We start from the raw sequence: 11,218 nt of genomic DNA on the forward strand, positions 1-11,218 counted from the left end.
TCATTTTTGACGATTTCCAATTTTCCTAGATTCATACTTTGTACATTCCAGGTTCCGATTATTAATGGATGTTTGCAGCTGTTTCTTCTCATTTTGAGTCATGCCACATCAGCAAATGAAGCTCTCCCTCCACGTCATTAAGGTCGACTCCCCTTTGAGGAGGCAGCTCTTCCCCAGTCGTACTTTGAGTGCCTTCCAACCTAAGGGGCTCATCTTCCGGCACTATATCAGACGATGTTTCACTGCTATTCATAAGGTTATCACTGGCTAATCCTTTTCAGAAGTAGACCTCCAGGTCCTTCCTAGTCTGTCTTAGTCTGGAAGCTCAACTGAAACCTGTCTGCCATGGGTGACCCTGCTGGTATTTGAATACATAGCTTCCAGCTGACAGATGTGTGGGGATGTTGCCATCTAGCCTCTGTGAATAACAGGCAGAGTGGGAAGACATCCACACACAACCTGTTTTACTGCATGGACGCTGCACCTGTGGTTGATGCTCCCTGGAGACTGATGTCAACTTGTCTTTTCCTCTCTATTTTGAAAAGGCAAAGTAACAATTAATAAACGCACACCCACACCTGTATGCACGTGAGCATGCACGCGCACACACACACACACACACCATCTCTTCTCTTGAGCAGGGATTTTCAGTGATAAACAGTCATCACGCACTTCTCCCTCATATATGCACCGCACAGACGCCTGAGAGAGGACATCAGGGGTTTTGTCCAACTGTCAAAAAAAATGTCCACTGGTCCCTGCATGTGGTCTTAATTGCCATTGCACCTGGCATGCAACGGATATTATACGACCCCCAATGGTGTCTTTTCTAAAAATTATTTTATTGTAGTAAAAATATATACAACAGAACATTTGCCAAGTCAACGATTTGTACGTGTATAATTCAGTGACATTGCTTATGTTCATCATGTTGTGTGACTATCACCACTACCCATTTCCAAATTACTCCACCATCCAACAATAACTTTTTTTCGTGATTTTTTTGTCATTGTTATTATTGAGACTACACACAGCAGAATATACACCAATTCAACAATTTCTACACGTACAATTCAGTGACATTGATTACATTCTTCAAGTTGTGCAACCATTCTCACCCTCGTTTTCCGAGTTGTTCCCCCCTCATTAACATAAACTCACTGTCCCCTAAGTGTCCTATCTAATCTTTCATGTTGCTGTTGTCGATTTAGTCCCATATAGAAGTTCTTAAAATGGCACAGTGCTCAAGGCAGACATCCTTTTTTTTTTTTTTTGACTTTAACAAACAGAAATTTATTTTCTTACAGTTTAGGAGGCTAGAAGTCTGAATTCAGGGTGCCAGCTCTAGGAGAAGGTTTTCTCTCTCTGCCTGCTCTGAGGAAGGTTCTTGTCTCTTTGAGCTTCTGCTCCTGGGCGATCTTCATGTGGCTCGTCATTTCTCTTCCCCTATTTCTGCTTCTTTCATTTGCTTGTTTGATCTTTTATATCTCAAAAGAGATTGACTCAAAAATATCCTACAATAACCCTGTCTTATTAACATAACAAAAACAACCCATTCCCAAATGGGATTATAATCAGAGGCCTAAAGGTTAGGATTTACAACACATATTTTTTGGGGACACAATTCAATCCATAACAGGCCCCAAGCATTACAGAACAAAGATGACCCATCCCCGCTTTATCGTGTCTTAAATCCTGACCCACAGAATCTGTGAACATAATAAAAAGGTTGTTTTAAATTTGGGATGATTTTACGCAACAATCTATAACTGAAATACTCAGATATCCCCCTTCTAGACTCCCAAATGGTTGACTTTCCAATATCATTGAGGTCTCTGCTCAAAAGTCCCTTCTTAGAGAAGTTGCCATGACCATATTATCTGCAATTACAGACCATGCCATTCTCTAATCTCTTACCTCTCCCTATTTTTGTCCTAATCTTGTCAAGGCAGACATTCTTAAAGTTGTCTTTTGATAAAGGAATTTTGTCAACAGCATGTTATACTTTCTGAACACTATACAGTTAAGCCTCATTATTCGTGGTAATTATGTTTTACAAAATCATCAAAAACACTAAATTAAGATTATGGAACCTTTGCTCCCCGGGAAGATACAGGGTTAGGTTCCCGTGAGCCTCTGGTCACAACGTTTTCTTCAGTCCATCAGTACGTAACCTTGTTTTACATGTTTGTGTTTAGACACCTTATTTAGTATAGATTGTTGATACATGAACATTGAACTCACAGCCAACAGCACTGTAACTCCTGCCTGAACGAAGCATGTAAATCGCACATGTGTTCTCTGTCAGGCACATCACAGCTTTCTTGCACTTAGAACAGTAGACACCATTTCAGCACTCTGCTTGGGAGCCACTTTAAACAGTGAAACCACCAACAAAAAGCAGAAAAGTGTGGCAATAAAAGCATTGCAGATAGGGAGCTGGCTTACTGCAGCGCAGTGAATTATTTAATACAGCCATTCGGCTGGTGGCTTCCTGGCGGTGTAGTACCTCTGGGCACTTATCGGCAGAGCTAAAAGAGCTTTGTAACATTTGTAACATTTGCCCAAGCAGGGCAGAGGCTGGGCCAGACCAAGAGGCCTAAGGGCCAGAGAGAGGCCTGCTAGCAGGCACAGCTAAAAAGAAGCTGGTTCTGGAAAAATCCCAATGGGTTTATCTGGAGAGACCATGGTGCTTTCTTTGACAATGAGCTTCCTGCCACTCCTACTAACTGGTAAAGTCACTGTACTGGGGACCAGTGCTTCATAGATCCCACAAAATCAATTTCAGCTCCTCATTTGTCGTCCTTCCTACTAGCGCCTTCCTTTTCCAGCTGCTGCGTGACAGCGTGGCACCTGCAGATTCTTCCACCTAGAGGGGCAGAACCTGTCGCTGTGTTTGCATTGCTGTCCTGGTCCCGCGTTGATGTTTACAGCATCGCTCTGAGTAATAGAGCTTACATCACTCCTTTAACCACATTTATGCCTTCACGAATCACTCGGAGCCATGCATCCTAGCTCTGAGTTTCAGGGATAGAAAGTAATACCATAGTAACAAAGCAATGCAAATTTAACACTTGTAAACGGTGACAGGCAAATGATATGAAAATACGCTCGCCGAGAAGAACTGGCTAGCCCTTGTAGTTCACGCACAATATTCGAGGACATAATGAGTATGAAGAACACATGGAGAGTTCTGTGACACGTCATCACTAACCTTACACTGCACATTTGTGAAATTTCTGTAACAAGTGGGCTTGTTGTTTTTTTCTCTATAAACACAAATTCTCCAGAGGCGCCCTTGCTTGGCAGCTAGGGACCATTCAGACCCAACCTGGAGAAATCTGAGCTCAGGGGATGGGGGACAAGATCCAGTGTGATCTCTGCCTTCAAGACCTTACAGTCTAGCAAGAAGATGAGCAATACCACAAAAGAGATATGATGAAATAATGAGGCAATGAGTCCAGCTTTGGCACCAAAAGACCTGGGTTCTAATCCTGAACTCACCGTTTACTGTCGATTCCCATAACCTCTTAGAACCTGGGCTTCCTCATCTATGCATCGATGATAGGACTATTTTACATGGGTTCAGAGATGACATATGCAAAGTCCCTGATGCAGAGTAGATGCTCCGGCAATGTGTCCCTCTTTTTCTAGAGGACACATGCTATTCTGTCTGTTCTGAATCCTTCCCCTGTCTCCCGGGAATCCCATGCCCACCCCCACCCCCACTGTGTGGTTCCCACAGGAGCACCAGTTTTTATGTGACACCACCCCTCAGGCCAATCTTGACTGATCAGGGGGTGGGCCCCTGACTAGAGCAGAGCCAATCAGAGTCCTTCCCTGGGATTTTGTTTTTAGCCTGGAGTCAATGTGTTAGCTTCCTGTGGCTGCTATAACAAAGTACTACAACCTGAGTGGGTCAAAACAACAGAAATCTATGGTCTAACAGTTCTGGTGGCCACAAGTCCAAATTCAGGGTGTTAGCAGGCCAGGCTCTGTCCGAAGGCTGTAGGGGAAGACCCTTCCTTGTCTTTTCCAGCCTCTGGTAGCCCCAGCCGTTCCTTGGTTTGTAGGGGCATCACTCCAATCTCTGCCTCTGTGGTCATGTGGCTGTCTTCTCTCAGTGTGTCTCTTCTCTTTTATAAGGATACCATTCATACAGAGGATCAGGATCCACCCTGCTCCACTACAACTTCATGCTAACTCATTACATCTGCAAAGACCTTATTTTCAATAAGACCACATTCACAGGTACCCATTTGCCGTTGAGTCAATCCGACGGCTCCTAGTGACCCTATGGGACAGAGTAGAACTGTAATCTGTACCAAAGCAGACTGCCACATCTTTCTCCCGTGGAGCAGCTGGTGGGCTTGAACTGCTGACCTTTCGGTTAGTATCTGAGCCCTTAACCTGCACTGCCACGGCTTTGTACATTCACGGGTACTGGGGGTTAAGATTTGAACACATCTCTTTGGAAGACGTAGTTTAACCCATAGCAGTTAGTGTCTCCCATGTGAAGGGAGATTCAAGATGTGAAGCTCAGGAGCTGTTGGCCACCCTGTTCCCACCTGGTAAAGACAGCCTTGGAGAGTGACAGAGAATGATACCAGGCCGTGAGAGACACAGGGAGAAAGTCCTGCTGGGGTTAGCATTCCTGCTTCCAGTCGTTTCCTGCATTCCTGCCACCCCTCACCTTTTGGTGTCACTGTCCAACCCTTCCTACTGGACCCCACAACAGCCCTGCTCTCACCAGCCCCACCCGGATGTCAGTGTTTGTCACAATCTCCCTCCCTATCCCCATAAACGGAACAAAAGATGCCGACAGCTTTGATGAATAGTCTCAGTCTCCTGGGATTACACAACTTCTCCAACTTCCCCTTTTCTTTCTTTCCCTAAAGTCCCCCATGCCACCATCACCACACTCACACCCACCAGGCCCCATGTCACAAGCTTTCTCCTCTCTCCTCACCACCTCCAAAAAAACCAAGCTTTCATAGTCCCCCAACAGTGACCCCCTGTGATTCTGTGAGCAGGTACCTGGGGGTCTCTGTTCACCTATACCCCAGCCCTGGGGGAGTTTGGGACGCTCTGCCCGGAGGCGTGATGCAATGTTCCTGGGGGTACTTGAGTCTTTTCTGGTTTGTGTCTAGCCCCACCCCCACCACATCCCCTCCTAGGAGGAGGACATAACACTTCCCTGGAGCCAGCTAGGGCTATCCGTTTGTGGGGGGCCTGCTGGAGAGGGTGTGTGGCAGGTGGAGGCCCACCTGACAGCCGGGTCTCCGGGGAATCTGGAGGAGCTGGGGCATTTCCATCTCTGGGGGACCACTGAGTTGGGGTGAGGCCCACCGTGTCCTTGACCTCAGGCCCTGGACCCACAGCCCGCCCTCTGGCTCCTGAAAGGCTACACGGTTGGCGTCTTCAGAGCCAAGGCTTTTGTTCCCATGGGGTGAGGCCTTTCACATAAAGCCCTGCCTACCGCAGTGAACTAGCAGGTTGGTGCGCCCTGCTCCCAGCCGAAGGTCCTTTATGTCCTTGAATGTCTCCTGCACGCCAGAGCCTGACGGGGCTTAGCAGGTGGCGCTGGGGTGGCCCTTCATGTCCAAGCCTGCTCCATGGGGAGAGATTGGGGGTAGGGGGGCAGTCTCAGACACGGGCATGTCTGCCTCTGAGATGTCTGATGCGGGGGGGACTGGTTGGGGCCTGACCTGCCTGCCTGGATACCACCCAGAGGCTGCCACAGTCACAGCCTGAAGCTGAGCTTTGTTCTCATGAGCAATCAACTGCCTCTGTCCTCCTTTTCCTGAATTAGCTTTATTGACAAGGTGAGGGCGCTTCCCGCCTCACCCCTCACCTCCACCCCACTTTCCCATTCCCTTGCCCTGTCTCTGGGGAGGTTACTGTTTCCTAGGGACCAAATCAAAAACCAAACCTGTTGCTGTGGAGTCGATTCCAACTGTTGTGACGCCATGTGTTACAGAGTAGAACTGCACTACATAAGGCTTTCTTGGCTGTAATCTTCACGGAAGCAGATTGTCAGGCCTTTCTTCCATGGCACCACGGGATATGCTGGAACCGCCCACCTTTCAGTTAGGAGTCATCCTAAACACTTCTCTCTAAATTTCTCCCCACTGGCCAGCTCCTGCCAGGCCCGGCTTTCCAAGCTGCCTCCGAGCACTGCGCTGTGATGCTGACTGCAGAGCTCTGAAAGAAATTCTCAAATTCAGTGACCGTTCCCTTGCATCGGTGGGTCTCATTTGAAAGCTGTTGGGCATTGGGCCCCAGGGACATGGACTTCGCGACTATGAGTCCCTGCGTGGCGTCCGATGCCAGACGCAGACCTTACGCCTTACGCTTATGCTGTTTATTAGGAGTCCCTGGTAGCCCAGTTAAGCACTGGGCTACTAACCGAAAGTTTGGCACTTTGAACCCACCCAGAGGCATCTTGAAAGAAAGGCCTGGCGATCAGCTTCGGAAAGGTTGCAGCCTTGAAAACCCTGCAGAGCAGTTCTACTCTGCACACGTGGGGTCACCATGAGTCAGAATGGACTCGACAGCAACTGGTTATGTTACTTATGGGCTTTTTACACTGTGTAATTTGCTGTGATTTCTTTACTCTTTTTAAAAATTTTATTGTGGCAAAATATATATAACACATGGAGCAGGAGAAAAGTGGGGTGCAGAACTCAAATTCTAGTAAAAAGACCAGACTTAATGGTCTGACTGAAACTGGAGGAACCCTGGGAAGTATGGCCCCCAGACTCTCTGTCAACCCAGAACTAAAACCATTCCTGAGGCCACCTCTTCAGACAAGATTAGACTGTACTATGGGACATAAAATGATACTCATGGAGAGTGTGCTTCTTAGCTCAAGTAGATCCATGAGACTAAATGGGCAGCTCCTGTCCGGAGGTGAGATGAGAAGGCAGGGAGGGTCAGGAGCTGGCTGAATGGACACGGGAAATCCGGGGTGGAAAGGAGGAGTGTGCTGTCGCAGTATAGGGAGAGCAACTAGGGTCATATAACAATGTATGTATAATTTTTTGCATGAGAGACTAACCTGAAATGTAAACTTTCACTTAAACTACAACAATAAAAATACATATATATATATGTAACATGACATTAGCCATTTCACCTGTTTTAAGTGTCCAGTTCAGTGGCGTTAACTACATCTCAATGTTGTGCGACCGTCACCTTTCTTTATTTCCCAAACGTTTTCAGTGAAACATGAACACACAGAAACTCTCCCGATTAAACAATAACTCCCCTTTCCCCCTCCCCTAGTCCCTGGTAAGCGCCAGTAAACTTTGGTCTCTGCGCATGGGCCTATTCTAGATATTTCACAGGAATGGGATCACAGCACGCGTGCCCTTTTTCGTCTCAGCTATTTCCCTGGGCATCATGTATTCCAGGTCCACCCACGTCGTCGCTTCTGTGATTACTTTACTCTTACTATTCACTTTCATACCTAACTCTATATTCACAGCTTTGTTTTTCATGAAGAGCCACTAAAATGGTCTCCTTAGTGTCAGAGTGTGCTTCCTCCTGGAGGCGGCTTCTACCATTTCCCTCGGGGATGGGGGCGTGTGCCAGGACCCCAGGGGTCCTGTTGGGTCTGTTTCCAGCTCTCTGATAATAACAGGGCAAGTTAGCTTTTGGCTCAGTGCCACAGGGGCTTGATTTAATCCAAGATCCAGCTGGGTACTGCTCAAGAGTGAAACCCCCCCTGATGGGCCCCTTGAGTATAACCAGGCTGATTTAGCAAAACTCTCACGGGCAGCCTGATCATCCGCCTGTGCCCACCTGGGCCAGACCCCGCCCTGAGGCACGTCTCGCTTCCCACGGTGGAGAGACCCAGGGTGGAGAGGCGAGGAGTGTGGCCGGAGTCACACTGCCCAGCTCAGCTCGGCCACTTGCCAGCTGCCTGTCCTTGGGTGCCTCTCTGTGCCTCAGTCTCCTCATTTGTAAAAGCAGCTCATGATGGTGCTGACCTCAGAGTGGTTGTGAGGATGGATGAATCACCACACTGGTGCCCAGCAGACACTGCAACCTCTTGCTAAGGACTTTTGAGCACAGCTTATGTGAGCCCACCTTAGCTGCTCTCACTATCGGCTCTGCGAGGGACGCCAGCGTGAGTGAGCGCTGGGGGCTTCTGAAGGTTTGTGGGGAGAAGGAGAGAATCCTATTACACGCCACCCAGCTCAGTGCCTGTCACCTTCTCCCCTAAAGCTCTGTGTTCTCCCTCCAAAACCCCTCCCCACACTGACCACTGTGTCCTGGGCTTCAGCTTCTCGTGCCTTGCCGCCTCCTAAAACGGACCTGGCACCCACCACAGCCTGACCCCTCCGCTCAAACCCCCAGCGGTCTTCGGATGGAATCCCAAGTTGCTCTCATGCCTGCCCCCATAATCTGGCCCCACTGACCTACCCACCAGTGGCTCAGCCATGAGAGACCACTGGAGACAGAAGAGGTTCCTCAGGGAAAGCTGGGGACCTGGGTTCGAGTCTTGACCCTGAATAAACACTTTCCCTTCTCTAGGCTCCAGTGTGTTTATAAAAACCAGAGTAGGGGGGCACTCAGATCCCTCCCACCTGGGCAGGAAATGGCAAGGTTTTTGTTCCCTGTGGGCCAGGACTAGGATGTGGGGGTAGGGGCAGGACAAATCAGAGGCCAGGGCTGGGATGTGGTAAGGGGATTAGTTCATAGGCCAGGGCTGGGAGGTGGTGGGGGGATTGGGTCATAGGTCAGGGCTGGGAGGTGGTGGGGGAATTGGGTCAGAGGCCAGGGCTGAGAGGTGGTGGGGGGATCGGGTCAGAGGCCAGGGCTGGGAGGTGGTGGGGGGATGGGATCAGAGGCCAGGACTGGGAGGTGGGGGGCCGGGTCAGAGGCCAGGCATGACAATCTTTTTCGGGCCCTCCTGCGTCATCCCCAGTGTAATCCGGAAGCACAGGGAATCTGCTGGAAGAGGCTCCAGTGCTGGCTGGAGACTCAAGAAACAATGGCCCATGGCCTGGAGCCAGCGTGGCTCAAGGTGACTGAGAGAGGTCCAGGCGGGGAGGAAGGGCTGTGGGCTGCCCCAGGGAGGAGGAGTGGGGAGGGTGGGAGTGGGGAGGGCGCCCCAGGCATCTTCAGCGGGTCAGAGTGGAAGTCTGGACCTGGCACTGTGGTTAACCCTGTGACTGTGGGCAAGCTCCTTCACATCTCTGAGCCTCAGTCTCCTCATCAGCAAATGGAAATATTACCACTGCTCCCTCAGAACTACTGTGAAGATGACATTTACTGTGTATAAAGTGGTTGGAGTCTTGTGTCCAACATCTGTTCTCTGATTTTTTACTTGTTTCTGTTAGGGGCCATTGAGTTTGTTCCGACTCATAGCGACTCCATGTACAACAGAACGGAACACTGCTGGTCCGCACCGTCCTCACAATCGTTGTTTCCCTTGAGCCCATTGTCTCAGCCACTGTGTCAATCCAGCTCATCAAGGGTCTTCCTCTTTTTTGATGATTCTCTACTTTACCAAGCATGCTGTCCTTCTCCAGGGACTGATCCCTCCTGATAACACGTCCAAAATATACGAGACATCATCTCGCCTTTCTTGCTTCTAAGGAGCATTCTGGCTGTATTGTACTTTTTCCAAGGCAGATTTGTTCGTTCTTCTTGCAGTCCATGGTATATTCAGTATTTGTCGCAAACACCATAATTCAAAGGCATCACTTCTTCTTTGGTCTTCCTTATTCACTGTCCAGCTTTCACATGTATACAAAGTGACTGAAAACACCAGAACCTTATTTCTACTGTAGGGCTAGTGGAGGGGCGCAAATAAATGAAAATATTTCCCAGCCTCCCTTGCAGCTTGGAGTGGACCTGTGACAAAGTTCTGGCCATTAAGATGTAAGAGAAAGGAGCAGGTGGGGCATCCAGCAAATCTTTAAAGAACCAGTGTACACCCTTTGTCCCTTTGCTCCCCTCTTCTTCCAGCCTAGAATGAAAACTTGATGGCTGGAGTTAGGCAGCCATCTTAACAGCATGTGGATGAAGGTCAAGCCATGAGGTTTGCAGGGAAATGGGGAGCTAGCCTGGTCCCTGGTGACAGTATGCTGCCACTCTGCCAGCCCCGGGCTGCTCACCTCCAGATTGCTTTGATGGAGAGAAGATGCTTTGATGTGAGAGAAGAACAAACCTCTCTGTATGTGGACACGGTTTGGGGGTTTCTGTTTCCAGCAGCTGAGTGTAAATCTTAACTGACACAGCACCATGCCTGACAAATAGTAAGTTATTCATCAAATGGCAGCAATGGTTCCATTTTGACTGGCCCTTGTGGCGAGGTGGGTTTAGACTTTATTTAAAAATCATTTATGGTCTTGAAACAGTGAAGCTTTCCTTAGTTGGCCCGAACACCTCTGTCCCTGGGTTCACCTCCAACCTCCCTGGGCGTTTCCTGCTCAGTTGTCTCTGATGCTTCCTCCTTGTTTTCTGACCTCCCCCACTGTCTCCTCTGCTTTTTCTAATCTCCTGCTCTGGGTGAAGACTCCCAGATATGAATCCCTAGAGCTCCCAGTTCACAGCATCACAGACTATCACCTCCAAAATCAAACTCTTCATTTCCTCCCCCAAATCTGCCCATCCCTCAGCCTGCCTCATCCCCGCTGCTCATGTCCCAAACCTTGGAGTCGTCCTTAACTTTCTCATACTCTCCATTCTATCCCATCAGATCCCACGGGCTCTACCTTCAAACCAGTGAATGAAATAAAAATGGAGGCATGTGGTTGACAAAACGGCATGGTGAAAACACCACAGCTTGGGTCAGGTGCATCTTAGTCCTTAGAGTGACGTCTTTGCTTTTTAACACTTTAAAGAGATCTTTTACAACAGAGTTGCCCAGCGCAATGTATCTTTTGATTATTGACTGCTGCTTCCATGGGCATTGATTGTGAATCCAAGTAAAATGAAATCTTTGACAACTTCAATCTTTTCTCCGTGTATCATGATGTTGCTTATTGGTCCAGTTGTGAGGATTTTTGTTTTCTTTATGTTGAGGTGTCATCCACACTGAAGGCTGTGGGCTTTGATCTTCATCAGTAAGGGCTTCAAGTCCTCTTCACTTTCAGCAAGCAAGGTTGTTTCATCTGCATATGGCAGGTTGTTAATGAGTCTCCCTCCAATCCTGATGCCCCGTTCTTCTTCATACAGTCCAGCTCTTGGATTATTTGCTCAG

This window comes from Trichechus manatus, unplaced genomic scaffold, assembly GCF_000243295.1.
Source record: "Trichechus manatus latirostris isolate Lorelei unplaced genomic scaffold, TriManLat1.0 scaffold00069, whole genome shotgun sequence".
Lineage (NCBI taxonomy): Eukaryota > Metazoa > Chordata > Mammalia > Sirenia > Trichechidae > Trichechus > Trichechus manatus.